General features: G+C 40.3%; 5 non-coding genes and 4 pseudogenes across 5 annotated transcripts; 3 read left to right on the top strand and 6 right to left on the bottom strand.

The window, feature by feature from the left end:
- The first annotated feature begins 4,877 nt into the window (after positions 1-4,877).
- Positions 4,878-4,996, top strand: LOC149938062 (5S ribosomal RNA). Its single transcript, XR_016481876.1, has one exon. It is a non-coding gene; the product is annotated as a 5S ribosomal RNA (ribosomal RNA).
- Positions 4,997-6,914: 1,918 nt separating this feature from the next.
- Positions 6,915-7,094, bottom strand: LOC149938063 (U2 spliceosomal RNA; annotated as a pseudogene).
- Positions 7,095-8,666: 1,572 nt separating this feature from the next.
- LOC149938064 (U2 spliceosomal RNA) lies at positions 8,667-8,810 on the bottom strand (annotated as a pseudogene).
- Positions 8,811-9,950: 1,140 nt separating this feature from the next.
- LOC149938065 (5S ribosomal RNA) lies at positions 9,951-10,069 on the top strand. The gene has a single exon (XR_016481877.1). It is a non-coding gene; the product is annotated as a 5S ribosomal RNA (ribosomal RNA).
- A 1,889-nt stretch (positions 10,070-11,958) lies between these two features.
- On the bottom strand, positions 11,959-12,149 carry LOC149938066 (U2 spliceosomal RNA). Its single transcript, XR_016481695.1, has one exon. It is a non-coding gene; the product is annotated as a U2 spliceosomal RNA (small nuclear RNA).
- A 1,793-nt stretch (positions 12,150-13,942) lies between these two features.
- Positions 13,943-14,101, bottom strand: LOC149938067 (U2 spliceosomal RNA; annotated as a pseudogene).
- A 1,140-nt stretch (positions 14,102-15,241) lies between these two features.
- On the top strand, positions 15,242-15,360 carry LOC149938068 (5S ribosomal RNA). The gene has a single exon (XR_016481878.1). It is a non-coding gene; the product is annotated as a 5S ribosomal RNA (ribosomal RNA).
- A 1,905-nt stretch (positions 15,361-17,265) lies between these two features.
- On the bottom strand, positions 17,266-17,454 carry LOC149938069 (U2 spliceosomal RNA). Its single transcript, XR_016481626.1, has one exon. It is a non-coding gene; the product is annotated as a U2 spliceosomal RNA (small nuclear RNA).
- Positions 17,455-18,854: 1,400 nt separating this feature from the next.
- LOC149938070 (U2 spliceosomal RNA) lies at positions 18,855-19,008 on the bottom strand (annotated as a pseudogene).
- Positions 19,009-20,058: the final 1,050 nt, after the last annotated feature.

Consider the following 20,058-nt stretch of genomic DNA (forward strand, 5'->3'; position numbering starts at 1 on the left):
TTGAAGTTTTGGATTGGCCGCCGAACTCCCCGACCTGAACCCTATCGAAAACCTGTGGTCTAAAATTCTCCAACTCATGGAAAAAAGAATACCAACATCAAGGGATGACTTAAGAAATATGATAACAGCGGCGTTTAATGCTATTCCTAATGATTACGCTAGAATATTAACCGACTCTTTTCGTCGTAGGCTGACGAAATGTCAAAGAAGGAGGGGAGAAATGATTCCCTATTAATATTTTTACAAATGTAACATATAAGATAAGCATATTTATTTGTCTATTGTGATTCGAGATAAAATATGTGATCAAAAATATCGCTTTTGCTTTATTTACCTATTTGAAACGCGTATGGCTAACGCGGGTAGTTACATTTAAGAAAGCCTCCCACAGCTTTGGAATCTCAGTATGTCCCGATATTCCGACATAGCTATAAGGTTACTCTTTATATTCGAGCAGGGTAAATGTGTTTGGATTTAAAGGAGCTATCGAAAGTCGCTACTCGGCGCGGACCTTTAATTGATCTTTAAAATAACCAGTCTAACGCAATCTCAGCTTCAGCCTAGCAAATAGCCATACGGTCCTATATTAGTAATAACGATAACGTAAACGTATTAAACACATATGAAGTTAAGTGTTTACTAACATACGTAAATAAACGTTTGAAGTCGTTCGTAGCCCTGGTTAGGCGTAATTTTAAGATTTTTGTAATTGGTATTTGCTACATATTTTGCTGATTACCCGGCGCGGCACCGTGGAGGGGGGGGGGGTAACAATTGATATATACCACACGGGATTGTAGGTTTCTATTTCTTTACGTTTTTCAATATAAAACCAATACGGTACCCCCCCCCCCCCCCCATAAGTTAGTCTGGAGCTGCCCCGGCGATTTCTAGTTAACTTCCTGAAAATGCTCAAAGCCTTATTCCAACGTGGCGCCAAATCCAATTTTCTTTAATCGGACTGACGCCTACGCATAAAATTACTAGGGCGAAAATTGAATTCGTCGCGAAACTAACAAAAGTAAGCAAGTGGGAACTCGGCTCAACGAAAATGCTACCCAAATTTTATCTCGACTTTCAAATTTGTAACTAAAATAAACACTATATTTAAAATTTATATTTTAAAGTTAGTTAACACTTGTAAAATAAATTTTAAACCATTTTCAATATATAAAAAAAACTTCTAAAAATTTAATTTTTAAGTATTTGAGGAACTTTAAAAAATCTTTGCCTACACCTAAATTTTTTTCTGGCGTCGCCCCTGTTCGTTTCTCAAATGAGCACAAGAAAATATTTATGTTAACCTTCAATTTGTTACATATTTAGAATTAAACAAAAAAGTTTACTTCTAGGAACTATAGATGGCGACAAAACCCGTCAACATTTATTATTTTAAATGGCTTGGTAAGATGTTTAGATATTTCTCAATTTCTGTGAAAACTTCTTTGGTGAATATCTTTTGAACCAATGCGTCGATTTGAATAATTCCAACACTTTCTAAATATAAATCAACCCCGAAGAACACGAAAATCGGGTTTAAAACGACCTGAGATCCAAAATAAAAAAGTTGACACCCCCTCTTTTAGGCCAAAATAGGCCAAATTATAAATCTATCCAGAAAATGATTTTGGCCAATTTGTAGCTAAACATTTTATTAATCTTTTACCGATGTCCGCTTCGACTTGATGCAACTATAAAAGAAATGACGGACGAAAATGTTCGAAATCTCCCACGGGCAAAGACTTTTTGAACAGAGTGTACATGTCACAAGTATGATAACAGTTATAAATTTTCGAGTAATTTGTGAATTGGCATTTCTTTAAATTAAGAACGATAAGGAATTTTTTAACAATACGCCCTGAAATCTATCGATTGTACATAGTTCTTAACGATACCGCTTTTTTATGAAATATATATATACTCCCCCTATGTGTAACTTCATTTGGTTCGCTGAATTTAGTACGTCGAGTTTCCATTATTGTACCACTCCGTCATCTTTATATGCCGATGTAATACATTAAGAGGATTTATTTTATTTGAACTAAAGAAGTTCATTTTTAATAATGATCGCTTCGTTATTTCATCATAATTTCCTGGTGTTGAAGTTCAAGTTAAACAACATAAGACCAGGTAAGTATTCTTTTATATATGTTCTAACTTAACCTTAGAAAATCGTTTTTAAACGTTTAACTAATAGCGCGCAGTGTATTAAATTCGTACGCACATACGAAAAGTCTAAAAGATTGTTAACGTCTTTCAGACCCATTGCTACGTCACAGCTAGAAGCTCCAGCGTCTCCACCGCCATCCCAAAATAAGTTTCATATCTTGGGCCCTAATGGGGCCCGTATCGGATATTAAGTTGGTAAACCGATACTGAATTTGTTTATTTAAGAAAACGAAAAAATATACATGGCATCGGCTGCCAAGAACAAAGATGAATAAATTCAAAATTGGGCAGAGCTTGAAACAGCCATGGCAACACCTGCGGAGGGATCTAGTTGCAAAACTGACGCCGATGCATCGGAGCCGGAAGCCGCTGTCGATGCATCTCGAGAAGCTTTGTCCTAAAGAGGAGCAGGATCAATGGTCGCTGACTCTTTATCTGCGTCGACAACGCCATCAGCAGTTGTTTCAGAGCAATTAGATCGGCGGCCACGTTCCGTGCATGCAAAGGCCACCTGACCCAGCTTGTGGCGTTTGAAACATAGACCCGACACCGGCGTGAGTGATGGTCCACCTAGCCTTGTTCCAGCCTTCGATGATATTCGGGATTCCGTAGCGCATAAGGATCTGCCTGGTCCCGTTGGTCCGGTTAAGAAAATCCGGGGTGCTGACGAACTTACAGGCGAGAACGTTTCCAAATTGACGTAAACTGGTGGCAATGGAAGCGGCATCGGCGTAACCTGGGATCCCCCTCAAGACGAAAGTGACCCGACGGAGGTAGACGGAAGAGATTGGGCAGGCCTGACCTTTAAAGTCATCGTGTTAGAGTCGATCATGGCATCAAAGAAACGTTGGAAGGTGAACGAGACATCGAAGCGATCGGAGGGCATCGGTTGCAAGCAACAAATGGCGCGGACCCAAACATAGCCTCGAATTAACGAGCGAGATCAACTAAACCGACTGCAGGAGTGGGTAAACTGAAACCGTTTAATGCCCTTGCGGAGACACAGCCATGGTGAAAACTAACGCAGTGTTAATGATTAAGAACGATATTGACATTTTATACAGTTATGTTATGTGTATTGTTTTGTTATGATAACGTTGGTTCTATATAGTGTTTCAAATTATAAATCTGAATATCGTTATAATAAAGCTTTTATTGATTGATTGCTTAATCCATCCTACTTTGTTGATGTTGAATTCAGCGTTGAAGAACATAAGACTGGAAATGTACTTTCCTATATTTGTTTCCATAATTAACTATTGATATAACATTTAAACATATAAATACATTTCGTATCCTTTATATTTTAGTATTTAACGTCCAGGGTAAACACTATTATATCTCCTTTTTTAGGGTGAACCGTGTTCGAGTTGAGTATTGTTTACCTTTGTTGTTAAATTTAAGCATACAAAATCATTTGTTATATTTGAGCATATGGCGTGCAGGGTAATTAAATTCTCGTTTCATAACACGTACACTGAATATTTCTTAAATAGAGTATTCGCTATTCCCTAACTTAATAAAGCCACGTACAGTTATACTTCGAGTATAATATTTGGTAAAAATTAATTTCAAACTATTAAAACATGTTTAACAAAGTAAAAAGAGAGAATTCGAGCATTTCAAATATTTCATAATTACGTCACCGAATGTTGGTCCTGGTGGGAGATGACAACGTTTGTAGCCATCGCGCGAACAAAGGAGAAGACGATATCTTGAATCCGTGAAAGAGAGGTACACCGCCAGGCCCGGACTGGCACTTTTGGGGTCATCGGCTAGAGACAGTAGAGTGGGCCACTTTACCGGGCCGTATGGAAAAAAAATCTAAATGGTGGTTTATAGGACCATAAATAACGTATTAAGTGTACTAGATTCTACGTCAAACGCGTTTAAATGACCATTTAGGAAAAATTTATTATAAGCGAATAGAGCGTTCTATAAAAGTGGACCATAACCGGTCACTTTTCATACAGACTATAGAGCTGGTTCAGCAGGACTAACAACTTTTGTTATTCTTTGGTTTAAGAGAATTCGGCTTATGTCCTGTCTTTATATGAATATTTTAGAGACGTACCTTTTAGGAGTTGTAGGAGGCACCCTAGGTGTTGAAGTATGTTTGGGGTTAAGGATATTTTCATGATCTAAGTTTCATCTTAAACACGTGGATTTGGGACTAGTATTTTCGAGAATTTTGCTTATTTGCCATCATACATTTATTACAAAAATCATTTAAAATAAGAAAAAAGGCGCGGAAAGCCGGAAATATGTGAAGCCTAGGCTAGCAACTACGCTACTAATAAAAATTGACTGCTCTCAATTTCTTACGGGTTTGCCAGATAAATATATTTCTCTAAGACGAAAAACCGGCCAAACCTTCACCTCCTCCGAACTCCAAAGGGGGAAAGCACACCACACCAATTTTATAGATTCGTAAACGCGCCTTCCCAATCGACCGCCATCACCTTACAGTCTACGGGGAGGGTGATGAAAAAAACTGGTTTTGGGGGGGGGGGGGGATGAAATTTCTGCGGTAAAGGGCTTGCTCGTTGGTTGTCTGTACGATAATATCGGCGCCCAGTAAACGTTTCTAAAAAGAGTGTATAGAACGTTCTATTGGAGCCGCATGCAGCCGGTGGCCCTCGGCGATCACCAACCTACCAGGACCTGGCTAGTCGGGGCTTGTCCACCGCTATCAATTACACTCTAGCGGCAACGGCCATATCACGCTGAATACACCGGTTCTCGTCTGATCACCGAAGTTAAGCAGCGTCGAGCGCGGTCAGTACTTGGGAGGGAGACCACCTGGGAACACCGCGTGCCGTTGGCTACTCATTTATTTTCGCGGGATGGGATTTGCGTCTTTTAACAGGAAAATACCTTCATCCTATCATTTTGACGCTGCTTTTTTTATGCAATTAAAAGTTCGCCCAGACGATAATATTATTTCGGTCAACTCTTGGCCTTTTTTTAACAACTGGCAGCATCTTCCCGTGAATAAAATACATGTTAGTATCAAAATTGAACAAAATAAAATGGCGAGAAAATTGGTTTTTATTTTATTCTACTTAAGGCTTGTACTTAAAATAGTACTAACTTACTTACTTACTTACTTACTTACTTACTTACTTACTTACTTACTTACTTACTTACTTACTAACTAACTAACTAACTAACTAACTAACTAACTAACTAACTAACTAACTAACGTTTATCTCTAAACAAAAACATTTCCGCGGTAAAATCCACTCTGAAATGGCCTTTTCTGGTTTTGGAATTAAGTCCAAAGTTAAAATTTTATTAACAAATTCTAATTGTGAAATATATTTTTTGTTCTAAATTTTAATCTTAAATGTAATTTAAATAGTTGAATCTAAAAAAGGACTTTTGGAAAATGTTTCATATAAGGTTTTATCATGGGACAGCCGCATGGATTAGGGGAGTAACCCAAAAATACAAAATATCAAAACAAACCACAGACAGAGATATATTTTTTAAACAAAATAATATAGCTAACTTTTATCTATTAATTGTTTTAGGTGATGTAGTTTATGTAAAATATAAAAATGAACCTTGGCACAATATAAATTTAATGTCATGTTTTATTGATACTTAGAAAAAGTAACAAACATTTCAAAAGTCAGATCTTTGAGATCCTTATTAGAAAAATATAACATTTTAAATCCGAACTCCTCTATAAATATTAAAATTATAAATTCCTAATCTACTTTAACAAAAGATATATCATATTAAGTTTAATACTATTAATGTTAGGAATAATCATGACTTTGAGATAAATAGAACAAAAATATTTAATTCCAAATATAGTTAATTATAGAGCAATATATAATAAATGATTTTGTACTTACCAAAAATAAGCCTTGCCACTTTATATCTTGGTAATGTAGCCGCCGCATGGGCGAAGCCGCGGGCGGCGGGCCCCCGGCGGCGACTCACTGTCCACGGAAGACGGGAAGAGAAAAAAAATGGAGAGGGGCTTATTTCGTGTTTTCTCTTTACGCGGAACATCTTGGCTGGAACCCAATGACGTAAAAATGAGGGGCGCGCTGTCTCTACCCACCATACCGAAACCCGCGAATTTACGTTATGAAAACCGGTTCCTTCAGCCAACCACTTAGAACATGCACGATTTACGAACCTTGGGTTACGAATAAAACCACAGGAATAACACAGAACAACCTCTTTTCGCGCCTTTATTTTACCCCTCTTACTTGCCTCCCGCTCGTCGGCCATTGCCTCTGTCCTTAGCGGGGAGTCTAGCATCCACTCCTTGGGTATCCATAATGGAGGATAGGACTGAAAGGGGGAAAACCAAGCACGGACGCGCCCAGGAAAATACCAAGGAGGATAGGAAGGGAGGCGAAGTAGGAGGGATGAACGCGGCAGCATCCTTGTAAGAAGCTTAGCGGCGGAAAAATGGCGGCTAGACGTAGCGTAGCTGCCGCAATCTTGCCGCCATTCATCCCTCCTACTTCGCCTCCCTTCCTATCCTCCGTGAAAATACCGCGAAAAAGAGTGTATAACTAGGTAAAAGAAAATTAAAAACTGGAATCTTTCCGATTCTTCATTATTAACTATTCGACAATAAGGATTTTACCACTTATGACGTCAGAGGGGCAATATATTATAATAAAGAAATAAATATAAAGACAGCCAAATAACATTGCCCGGAAATACTGTGTTGCGCAGTGCGCCATTATAAGACCGTTTGATTTTTGATTTCAAGAGAGAAGTGGGCCGATCCCGGATTTACTGCAATACCAGGCCGACCCGTGGCGGAGGTGGAGCAAGCTCCGACCACTCCGCCGCCGTCCAAAAATAAGTTTAATATCTTGGGCCCCGATGGGACCCGTATCAGATATTAAGCTGATAAGAACAGATACTTTTAATTGTTTATTAAAAGCTTCGTTAATATTTACATTTTACATTTTAACATTTGTTAAATTTGTTCGCGTTTAGATTAATTAAATTATTGCGAACAAAGTCTAGTTCATAGTCAAACAAGGTAAGTATAGATTTTAAGCATACGATTAATTTTTTTTTTTTTTTTCAGGTTTAAAACATTGAGAGTTTAAGTAAAGTTAAAAACTTTAAAACAAAACACTAAAAAATTATCGAGATAAACAGCTTAATTTTAAACTAGAGGTGACAAATAAAACATTTGAACAGTACACTAAAATATATAAAAGTATATTAAAAGTGTATCCGAAACCTATTTACAAAAGTTTAGTATGTTACATATTCCGAGTACAAGTCCTGGTCAGGAGTGGATTTGGTGGCGCTTGCGAATGTCTTCCCTTCTTCTTTCTGGGTCTTTCCCTTCTTGGCCTCTCTTTCCGGAGAGGTGTGGATACGCCGTTTTGAAAATTTAGCTTGTGCTGCGTTGATGATCTCGATCCATTCCTTTTTCCTTGCATCGTCTATGTCGTCTGCTGTCTGGACATGTGTCTTAAATTCTTGAAGTTTTGCCTGTGAATATTTCCTGATGGTTTCTACTGAGGACGGTGAGATGGGTAGGTATTTCGGTCGTGGTTCCTGGTTGTCGCTGGATGGTGCCTCTAGTGGTATTGCTGCTTCTACTTTCGGATCATGCTCCTTAGCAGAAGTACTTTTGTCGGAGTCTGGTTGACTGGAATTGGCGCTTTCCTGTGCGGTCGTCGGGGGTTGTTCCTGGATCTCTGCAGAAACCCGTATCTTCTCTGCCATCTGGTTTTTCTTTGTTTCGCAAGAGGAGGCTACGTGCCCCTCTTGTTCACAAAAAAAGCACTTCTTGGCCACCCCTGTGTAGTATACAAGGGCCCGGCTGCGCCCGAAATAAAGTACATTAGGTATAGTTTGGTTCATTTTAATTTTTACCGCTCGGTCGCCGTTCTTGATCCCTTTGAGCTCTTTATATTCGTCTAAGCGGTGTGCTTTTATTTCGCCGTATTGTCTTAGGTTCGTCAATATGGCGTCCCATTGGATCCATGATGGTAAGTTTTTGATTGTTAGCCAGACGCCGTTATCCTCGACGCTGGTAACTTTACATGATTTATTTCCGATTGTAATTTCTCCGTAGGAGACCGCTTGTTGCAGAAAAGCCAGGGTTGTGAAGGTAAGCAGGAATGACTCCTTACCCACAGGTTGCAGCGTTTCGATAGACTCGGGTCCGAGTTTTTCGAGGAAAGCCCGAGCGACTTCAAGGAAGCCAGCGTCGACGTCTAGACGAGCGGTCCTCTTTTTTACCTCTGCAGCCATGATGGCTTTAGAGGGGTCGTCAGGTGAAGACAAGTCCCAACAGGAACGGCGTCGAGTGGCAATGGCAGGAATCGGCCAAGTCAGGATAAAGCGAGTAGACCCGGAACAGCAGCGACAGGTAAGTAGCAGCGGCACCGGGATCAGGAACAGCAGCGGAATCAGGAACAGCAGCGGAACCAGGATCAGCAACGGAACCAGGAACAGCAGCGGCAGCTTCGGAAGCAGGAACAGGAACAGGCACGTCAGGAAACCGGCAGGTAAGTCAACATCACAGGAACAGGCTGAGAAGCGTATACGTCGCTTAACGGCCTTTCGGCCAAGATTTCAGCGAAATAGCTGGGAACAGATACTACACTTTGATCTTAGCCAAAAGGCCGAGAAGCGATAACCCGCTAGGAGCCGTCACTGTTTAACAAAGTAAAAAGAGAGAATTCGAGCATTTCAAATATTTCATAATTACGTCACCGAATGTTGGTCCTGGTGGGAGATGACAACGTTTGTAGCCATCGCGCGAACAAAGGAGAAGACGATATCTTGAATCCGTGAAAGAGAGGTACACCGCCAGGCCCGGACTGGCACTTTTGGGGTCATCGGCTAGAGACAGTAGAGTGGGCCACTTTACCGGGCCGTATGGAAAAAAAAATCTAAATGGTGGTTTATAGGACCATAAATAACGTATTAAGTGTACTAGATTCTACGTGAAACGTCAAACGCGTTTAAATGACCATTTAGGAAAAATTTATTATAAGCGAATAGAGCGTTCTATAAAAGTGGACCATAACCGGTCACTTTTCATACAGACTATAGAGCTGGTTCAGCAGGACTAACAACTTTTGTTATTCTTTGGTTTAAGAGAATTCGGCTTATGTCCTGTCTTTATATGAATATTTTAGAGACGTACATTTTAGGAGTTGTAGGAGGCACCCTAGGTGTTGAAGTATGTTTGGGGTTAAGGATATTTTCATGATCTAAGTTTCATCTTAAACACGTGGATTTGGGACTAGTATTTTCGAGAATTTTGCTTATTTGCCATCATACATTTATTACAAAAATCATTTAAAATAAGAAAAAAGGCGCGGAAAGCCGGAAATATGTGAAGCCTAGGCTAGCAACTACGCTACTAATAAAAATTGACTGCTCTCAATTTCTTACGGGTTTGCCAGATAAATATATTTCTCTAAGACGAAAAACCGGCCAAACCTTCACCTCCTCCGAACTCCAAAGGGGGAAAGCACACCACACCAATTTTATGGATTCGTAAACGCGTTTTCCCAATCGACCGCCATCACCTTACAGTCTACGGGGAGGGTGATGAAAAAACTGGTTTTGGGGGGATGAAATTTCTGCGGTAAAGGGCTTGCTCGTTGGTTTTCTGTACGATAATATCGGCGCCCAGTAAACGTTTCTAAAAAGAGTGTATAGAACGTTCTATTGGAGCCGCAAGCAGCCGGTGGCCCTCGGCGATCACCAACCTACCAGGACCTGGCTAGTCGCGGCTTGTCCACCGCTATCAATTACATTCTATCGGCAACGGCCATATCACGCTGAATACACCGGTTCTCGTCTGATCACCGAAGTTAAGCAGCGTCGAGCGCGGTCAGTACTTGGGAGGGAGACCACCTGGGAACACCGCGTGCCGTTGGCTACTCATTTATTTTCGCGGGATGGGATTTGCGTCTTTTAACAGGAAAATACCTTCATCCTATCATTTTGACGCTGCTTTTTTTATGCAATTAAAAGTTCGCCCAGACGATAATATTATTTCGGTCAACTCTTGGCCTTTTTTTAACAACTGGCAGCATCTTCCCGTGAATAAAATACATGTTAGTATCAAAATTGAACAAAATAAAATGGCGAGAAAATTGGTTTTTATTTTATTCTACTTAAGGCTTGTACTTAAAATAGTACTAACTTACTTACTTACTTACTTACTTACTTACTTACTTACTAACTAACTAACTAACTAACTAACTAACTAACTAACGTTTATCTCTAAACAAAAACATTTCCGCGGTAAAATCCACTCTGAAATGGCCTTTTCTGGTTTTGGAATTAAGTCCAAAGTTAAAATTTTATTAACAAATTCTAATTGTGAAATATATTTTTTGTTCTAAATTTTAATCTTAAATGTAATTTAAATAGTTGAATCTAAAAAAGGACTTTTGGAAAATGTTTCATATAAGGTTTTATCATGGGACAGCCGCATGGATTAGGGGAGTAACCCAAAAATACAAAATATCAAAACAAACCACAGACAGAGATATATTTTTTAAACAAAATAATATAGCTAACTTTTATCTATTAATTGTTTTAGGTGATGTAGTTTATGTAAAATATAAAAATGAACCTTGGCACAATATAAATTTAATGTCATGTTTTATTGATACTTAGAAAAAGTAACAAACATTTCAAAAGTCAGATCTTTGAGATCCTTATTAGAAAAATATAACATTTTAAATCCGAACTCCTCTATAAATATTAAAATTATAAATTCCTAATCTACTTTAACAAAAGATATATCATATTAAGTTTAATACTATTAATGTTAGGAATAATCATGACTTTGAGATAAATAGAACAAAAATATTTAATTCCAAATATAGTTAATTATAGAGCAATATATAATAAATGATTTTGTACTTACCAAAAATAAGCCTTGCCACTTTATATCTTGGTAATGTAGCCGCCGCATGGGCGAAGCCGCGGGCGGCGGGCCCCCGGCGGCGACTCACTGTCCACGGAAGACGGGAAGAGAAAAAAAATGGAGAGGGGCTTATTTCGTGTTTTCTCTTTACGCGGAACATCTTGGCTGGAACCCAATGACGTAAAAATGAGGGGCGCGCTGTCTCTACCCACCATACCGAAACCCGCGAATTTACGTTATGAAAACCGGTTCCTTCAGCCAACCACTTAGAACATGCACGATTTACGAACCTTGGGTTACGAATAAAACCACAGGAATAACACAGAACAACCTCTTTTCGCGCCTTTATTTTACCCCTCTTACTTGCCTCCCGCTCGTCGGCCATTGCCTCTGCCCTTAGCGGGGAGTCTAGCATCCACTCCTTGGGTATCCATAATGGAGGATAGGACTGAAAGGGGGAAAACCAAGCACGGACGCGCCCAGGAAAATACCAAGGAGGATAGGAAGGGAGGCGAAGTAGGAGGGATGAACGCGGCAGCATCCTTGTAAGAAGCTTAGCGGCGGAAAAATTTCGGAAAAATGGCGGCTAGACGTAGCGTAGCTGCCGCAATCTTGCCGCCATTCATCCCTCCTACTTCGCCTCCCTTCCTATCCTCCGTGAAAATACCGCGAAAAAGAGTGTATAACTAGGTAAAAGAAAATTAAAAACTGGAATCTTTCCGATTCTTCATTATTAACTATTCGACAATAAGGATTTTACCACTTATGACGTCAGAGGGGCAATATATTATAATAAAGAAATAAATATAAAGACAGCCAAATAACATTGCCCGGAAATACTGTGTTGCGCAGTGCGCCATTATAAGACCGTTTGATTTTTGATTTCAAGAGAGAAGTGGGCCGATCCCGGATTTACTGCAATACCAGGCCGACCCGTGGCGGAGGTGGAGCAAGCTCCGACCACTCCGCCGCCGTCCAAAAATAAGTTTAATATCTTGGGCCCCGATGGGACCCGTATCAGATATTAAGCTGATAAGAACAGATACTGAATTTGTTTATTTAAAATTCGTTGTCAAGGTTACAAGTGTCCGCGTTATTAAAAAATTTAAATTATCGCGAACACTGTATTAAACAAAAAAATGGATTGTTGCATACATCAGTCAAAGCGCTAAACGAGCGTAAAAATACTTGTCGTTCCAAAAATAAAATTAGACGCGATAATTTACCATACTATTTACAGTTATCTACATGTCGAGTGAAGGTAAGTAAATATAATTTACTTCAGGTATTAGTATCCTATAAATTAATTTAAATTTAAGCATACAATTCTAATTTTTTCTTTTTGTTTTTTCAGGTTCTACAGTTTTCAAGGTAAGTATATCAAGTAAGTTTATTTTTTTTTTTTTTAACAATAGGTTCTAAATAATTTTTAAATTTTCTTTTACAGGGTAAACAGGTTCCGCGGTACGTATCAGGTGAGTTATTCATATTAAGCATACAATAATCTTTTAAAATATATATAAAAATAACTTTTAAAATTGTAAAGTTAAAATTTACAATAAAAGCGTATTTAAAACTAAGAAAGTAATTTAAAAACATATTTACATATCACCATAAGGGCCTATTTTTTCCCTTTTTTGGTAAATGTTCCTGATGGGGAAGTCTGTACTCGTTTCCTGCGAGTCTGCAAAGTTTGACGTGCCTCAGTTAAGAATTCTTCACGCCATCTGAGTAGCTCAGGTGACTCCGTGACAAAGTTTCCTGCACGCTGGCAAAAGTTCTCTATTTCGCAATCGGTCATTTCTGCAAACTGCCAATCTCGTTCGTAGATCGGACTCTCGTATACTGGGTGTTTCGAGTTGGGAGATGACTCTGGAACGGGTGTGCGCTGTGGCGGAGTCTTCACAGCGTTTGCGTAGCCGTTAGACATTTTTGGCAATTCAGATGCTTTAAGGGAAGACTTTGGCGAAGAGAGACTCCAGCCATCTTCACCCCCCTCAAAACACCCTACTTCTGGTATAGATTCGTCCATCTGTTCTTGATGGTCAGCAGCATCGGTAGCGGTTTCCCGTTCTGCCAGTGGTGCTGGGGTCGAGTTTCGTAAGTTGCCAGTGTCTTCGGGGGCTGGAATATGCCCTTGGATGTCCGAATCTTCTGGAGCTGATTGCGCCTTTTTCTTTTTCTTCTTCGGGCAATCCCGAACCTGATGACTGTCTTTACGGCAGTAAAAACACATTCGCTGGACACCTTGATAGACAAGTTGGATGCGATGCCCGCTGATGGTCATCAGGTTCGGGATTGGACTCTTGATCTTTACTTCTAGCCGCCGATTTCCATTGCGGACGTCTTTTAACGGGCCTTTTTGAAATGTTTCCCATGTTTCTGAGAGTACCTCACAATAATTCTTTAAGGCAGATTTCAGAAAGGGTAGCTCCCACCAGCTGGGAGCATCCTTGATTGTTATCTGCGTAACCGGATCGGCGACTCCAACGATGTTGAGGTGCTTGTCACCGACAATAATGCCGGCATCCACAGCCTTCTGATAGCAGAAAGCATCTTTAAAGGTGATCTGGCATTCCGCTTTTCCAATCATCTGGAAGACGGTGATACTCTTGGGGCCAATGCAGTCGAAAAGAGCTACAGCCAAATCTTCTACATTGACCCCGTCGAACTTGATTCTTGCCGTGGCCTTCTTGGAGGACGAAGGCTCGGACTGTGGTTTACACGGCAGCGACGACACGGCAGGCATGGCGACGATGGTGGTGACCGCCGAAGCGGAAACCGGATACTCAGGAACCGCTGGGATGAGCCAAACAGCGACTGGAACGCAGGAGCAGGAACAGGAACTTGAACTGGCACAGGAACTGGGTCGGTGTAGAATGCCGAATCAGCTTGGCAGGTAGACGAGCAGGCACGTATAACTCGCCTTAAAGGCGTATAAACACTTCTCGGCTTAGACTAAGATCGCGGTATAGAACTGATATAGGAAACAGATACTACACTTTGATCTTAGCCAAAAGGCCGAGAAGCGATAACCCGCTAGGAGCCGTCACTGTTTAACAAAGTAAAAAGAGAGAATTCGAGCATTTCAAATATTTCATAATTACGTCACCGAATGTTGGTCCTGGTGGGAGATGACAACGTTTGTAGCCATCGCGCGAACAAAGGAGAAGACGATATCTTGAATCCGTGAAAGAGAGGTACACCGCCAGGCCCGGACTGGCACTTTTGGGGTCATCGGCTAGAGACAGTAGAGTGGGCCACTTTACCGGGCCGTATGGAAAAAAAAATCTAAATGGTGGTTTATAGGACCATAAATAACGTATTAAGTGTACTAGATTCTACGTGAAACGTCAAACGCGTTTAAATGACCATTTAGGAAAAATTTATTATAAGCGAATAGAGCGTTCTATAAAAGTGGACCATAACCGGTCACTTTTCATACAGACTATAGAGCTGGTTCAGCAGGACTAACAACTTTTGTTATTCTTTGGTTTAAGAGAATTCGGCTTATGTCCTGTCTTTATATGAATATTTTAGAGACGTACCTTTTAGGAGTTGTAGGAGGCACCCTAGGTGTTGAAGTATGTTTGGGGTTAAGGATATTTTCATGATCTAAGTTTCATCTTAAACACGTGGATTTGGGACTAGTATTTTCGAGAATTTTGCTTATTTGCCATCATACATTTATTACAAAAATCATTTAAAATAAGAAAAAAGGCGCGGAAAGCCGGAAATATGTGAAGCCTAGGCTAGCAACTACGCTACTAATAAAAATTGACTGCTCTCAATTTCTTACGGGTTTGCCAGATAAATATATTTCTCTAAGACGAAAAACCGGCCAAACCTTCACCTCCTCCGAACTCCAAAGGGGGAAAGCACACCACACCAATTTTATGGATTCGTAAACGCGTTTTCCCAATCGACCGCCATCACCTTACAGTCTACGGGGAGGGTGATGAAAAAACTGGTTTTGGGGGGATGAAATTTCTGCGGTAAAGGGCTTGCTCGTTGGTTTTCTGTACGATAATATCGGCGCCCAGTAAACGTTTCTAAAAAGAGTGTATAGAACGTTCTATTGGAGCCGCAAGCAGCCGGTGGCCCTCGGCGATCACCAACCTACCAGGACCTGGCTAGTCGCGGCTTGTCCACCGCTATCAATTACATTCTATCGGCAACGGCCATATCACGCTGAATACACCGGTTCTCGTCTGATCACCGAAGTTAAGCAGCGTCGAGCGCGGTCAGTACTTGGGAGGGAGACCACCTGGGAACACCGCGTGCCGTTGGCTACTCATTTATTTTCGCGGGATGGGATTTGCGTCTTTTAACAGGAAAATACCTTCATCCTATCATTTTGACGCTGCTTTTTTTATGCAATTAAAAGTTCGCCCAGACGATAATATTATTTCGGTCAACTCTTGGCCTTTTTTTAACAACTGGCAGCATCTTCCCGTGAATAAAATACATGTTAGTATCAAAATTGAACAAAATAAAATGGCGAGAAAATTGGTTTTTATTTTATTCTACTTAAGGCTTGTACTTAAAATAGTACTAACTTACTTACTTACTTACTTACTTACTTACTTACTTACTTACTTACTTACTTACTAACTAACTAACTAACTAACTAACTAACTAACTAACGTTTATCTCTAAACAAAAACATTTCCGCGGTAAAATCCACTCTGAAATGGCCTTTTCTGGTTTTGGAATTAAGTCCAAAGTTAAAATTTTATTAACAAATTCTAATTGTGAAATATATTTTTTGTTCTAAATTTTAATCTTAAATGTAATTTAAATAGTTGAATCTAAAAAAGGACTTTTGGAAAATGTTTCATATAAGGTTTTATCATGGGACAGCCGCATGGATTAGGGGAGTAACCCAAAAATACAAAATATCAAAACAAACCACAGACAGAGATATATTTTTTAAACAAAATAATATAGCTAACTTTTATCTATTAATTGTTTTAGGTGATGTAGTTTATGTAAAATATAAAAATGAACCTTGGCACAATATAAATTTAATGTCATGTTTTATTGATACTTAGAAAAAGTAACAAACATTTCAAAAGTCAGATCTTTGAGATCCTTATTAGAAAAATATAACATTTTAAATCCGAACTCCTCTATAAATATTAAAATTATAAATTCCTAATCTACTTTAACAAAAGATATATCATATTAAGTTTAATACTATTAATGTTAGGAATAATCATGACTTTGAGATAAATAGAACAAAAATATTTAATTCCAAATATAGTTAATTATAGAGCAATATATAATAAATGATTTTGTACTTACCAAAAATAAGCCTTGCCACTTTATATCTTGGTAATGTAGCCGCCGCATGGGCGAAGCCGCGGGCGGCGGGCCCCCGGCGGCGACTCACTGTCCACGGAAGACGGGAAGAGAAAAAAAATGGAGAGGGGCTTATTTCGTGTTTTCTCTTTACGCGGAACATCTTGGCTGGAACCCAATGACGTAAAAATGAGGGGCGCGCTGTCTCTACCCACCATACCGAAACCCGCGAATTTACGTTATGAAAACCGGTTCCTTCAGCCAACCACTTAGAACATGCACGATTTACGAACCTTGGGTTACGAATAAAACCACAGGAATAACACAGAACAACCTCTTTTCGCGCCTTTATTTTACCCCTCTTACTTGCCTCCCGCTCGTCGGCCATTGCCTCTGCCCTTAGCGGGGAGTCTAGCATCCACTCCTTGGGTATCCATAATGGAGGATAGGACTGAAAGGGGGAAAACCAAGCACGGACGCGCCCAGGAAAATACCAAGGAGGATAGGAAGGGAGGCGAAGTAGGAGGGATGAACGCGGCAGCATCCTTGTAAGAAGCTTAGCGGCGGAAAAATTTCGGAAAAATGGCGGCTAGACGTAGCGTAGCTGCCGCAATCTTGCCGCCATTCATCCCTCCTACTTCGCCTCCCTTCCTATCCTCCGTGAAAATACCGCGAAAAAGAGTGTATAACTAGGTAAAAGAAAATTAAAAACTGGAATCTTTCCGATTCTTCATTATTAACTATTCGACAATAAGGATTTTACCACTTATGACGTCAGAGGGGCAATATATTATAATAAAGAAATAAATATAAAGACAGCCAAATAACATTGCCCGGAAATACTGTGTTGCGCAGTGCGCCATTATAAGACCGTTTGATTTTTGATTTCAAGAGAGAAGTGGGCCGATCCCGGATTTACTGCAATACCAGGCCGACCCGTGGCGGAGGTGGAGCAAGCTCCGACCACTCCGCCGCCGTCCAAAAATAAGTTTAATATCTTGGGCCCCGATGGGACCCGTATCAGATATTAAGCTGATAAGAACAGATACTGAATTTGTTTATTATAATTTCAAATAAAATATAGTACCCTTGTCGTATTTTTTTTTCTGCTGTTTAAATTAGTTTAAATTAGAGCAGATCATTTTTTTCTATATACATTAAGTCTTAAAAACAATTTAGTTCATAAAATAACTATAGTTAAAGTTAAAAATTTAAAATTAAATTTTACCGGGAAGATTTCCCTTTTTTTGTTGTTTTTACAGGGGTGTTGCTTCTTCTGCGTTTGGAGTAATTCTGGAGGATTTCTTCAATCTCCTCTTGGTAGTAGTCGGTTTTCCTGTTGAAGTAGTCGGTCTGTGAAGGAGGTTCCCTTGCAACGCGTTTGTGGAGGATTTGAAGTTCCGTTCTGGTAAGTTTGGTAAGGTCGGGTCTCTCAAATAACGTCCAGGTATTTGGATCCCACCGGGGCTCGGTGGCTGGAGTGGTCTCGTCGTCGCTAGTCTCGGAGTCGGTATGATTAGGTTCACTGTTTGGTGCTTCAGGTTTATTTTCAGGTTCGTTAGGTGGTGGCGGATTTTTCAAGGCTTCGGCGTACCGCTTGGTTTCGGCTGGAGGTATTACGGCTTTCGGGGAAGTTACTGGTGAAGTCAAGGACCAGCTTTCTTCAGAGGTTTTGGAGTCGTCTGCTTGGCTGAAAACAGTGGCTGTCGGTGGATTCGGCAATGTGGTCTGGTCATCTTTAGTTTCAGTCTCTGGATTCTTCTCAGTTTCGTTACCAGAACGACCCTGGCCTTCAGGAAGGAGCGGTCTTCTGTCTTCTAGTGTCGCTTTCTTCTTTTCGCATGAAGAAGCAGTGTGACCTACCTCGTCACAAAAAAAGCATTTTTTTTCTACACCTCTGTAGTACACTAAGGCGCGGGTACGCCCAAAAAACAAAACGTTGGGAATGGGTTTAGTCATTATAATTTTAACGGATCGGTCACCATTTTTGACACCTTTCAATTGGGGATATTCATCGTAGTGGTAGCTTTTTATATTACCGTATTGTCGCAGATTACTTATGACTGAATCCCATTGGATCCACTTGGGCAAATTCTTGATCGTTAGCCATATTCCATCGTCTTCTACACAGGTAAGTTTCCATTTTTTGTCGTTTGTTTTCAGATCGTCACATGAAAGTGCTTGTTGGAGGAAGGCCAGGGTCGTGAACGTTAGCAAGTAAATTCCTTTACCCATTGGTTGAAGAGTGTCTATACTCTTAGGTCCCAGAAGGTCATAGACGGTATGAGCGACGTCCATGAAACCAGCGTCGACTTCCAGCCGAGCTGTGCGTTTCTTTTCCTCCGTAGCCATGGAGGCTGGGAGAATTTCGTCGGTTGTTAGAAGCCCCAAGCAGGAGCAGCGTCAGTGGAGGAACTCAGCAGGAGCGTCAGGTGAGTACCAGGTAGGTTTTTTCTTTCAGGAACAGCAGCAAGGCAACAGCAACTAGGCAAGGCACAGGATCGGAACATGCAGCAAGCAGGAAAACTCGCCTTAAAGGCGTAAAAACACTTCTCGCCCCCCGACTAAGATCTCCGTATAGCACTATTGAAAACAGATACTACACTTTGATCTTAGCCAAAAGGCCGAGAAGCGATAACCCGCTAGGAGCCGTCACTGTTTAACAAAGTAAAAAGAGAGAATTCGAGCATTTCAAATATTTCATAATTACGTCACCGAATGTTGGTCCTGGTGGGAGATGACAACGTTTGTAGCCATCGCGCGAACAAAGGAGAAGACGATATCTTGAATCCGTGAAAGAGAGGTACACCGCCAGGCCCGGACTGGCACTTTTGGGGTCATCGGCTAGAGACAGTAGAGTGGGCCACTTTACCGGGCCGTATGGAAAAAAAAATCTAAATGGTGGTTTATAGGACCATAAATAACGTATTAAGTGTACTAGATTCTACGTGAAACGTCAAACGCGTTTAAATGACCATTTAGGAAAAATTTATTATAAGCGAATAGAGCGTTCTATAAAAGTGGACCATAACCGGTCACTTTTCATACAGACTATAGAGCTGGTTCAGCAGGACTAACAACTTTTGTTATTCTTTGGTTTAAGAGAATTCGGCTTATGTCCTGTCTTTATATGAATATTTTAGAGACGTACCTTTTAGGAGTTGTAGGAGGCACCCTAGGTGTTGAAGTATGTTTGGGGTTAAGGATATTTTCATGATCTAAGTTTCATCTTAAACACGTGGATTTGGGACTAGTATTTTCGAGAATTTTGCTTATTTGCCATCATACATTTATTACAAAAATCATTTAAAATAAGAAAAAAGGCGCGGAAAGCCGGAAATATGTGAAGCCTAGGCTAGCAACTACGCTACTAATAAAAATTGACTGCTCTCAATTTCTTACGGGTTTGCCAGATAAATATATTTCTCTAAGACGAAAAACCGGCCAAACCTTCACCTCCTCCGAACTCCAAAGGGGGAAAGCACACCACACCAATTTTATGGATTCGTAAACGCGTTTTCCCAATCGACCGCCATCACCTTACAGTCTACGGGGAGGGTGATGAAAAAACTGGTTTTGGGGGGATGAAATTTCTGCGGTAAAGGGCTTGCTCGTTGGTTTTCTGTACGATAATATCGGCGCCCAGTAAACGTTTCTAAAAAGAGTGTATAGAACGTTCTATTGGA

Source organism: Leiobunum rupestre, chromosome 6 (assembly GCF_980474605.1).
Source record: "Leiobunum rupestre chromosome 6, qqLeiRupe1.1.hap1, whole genome shotgun sequence".
Taxonomy (NCBI): domain Eukaryota; kingdom Metazoa; phylum Arthropoda; class Arachnida; order Opiliones; family Sclerosomatidae; genus Leiobunum; species Leiobunum rupestre.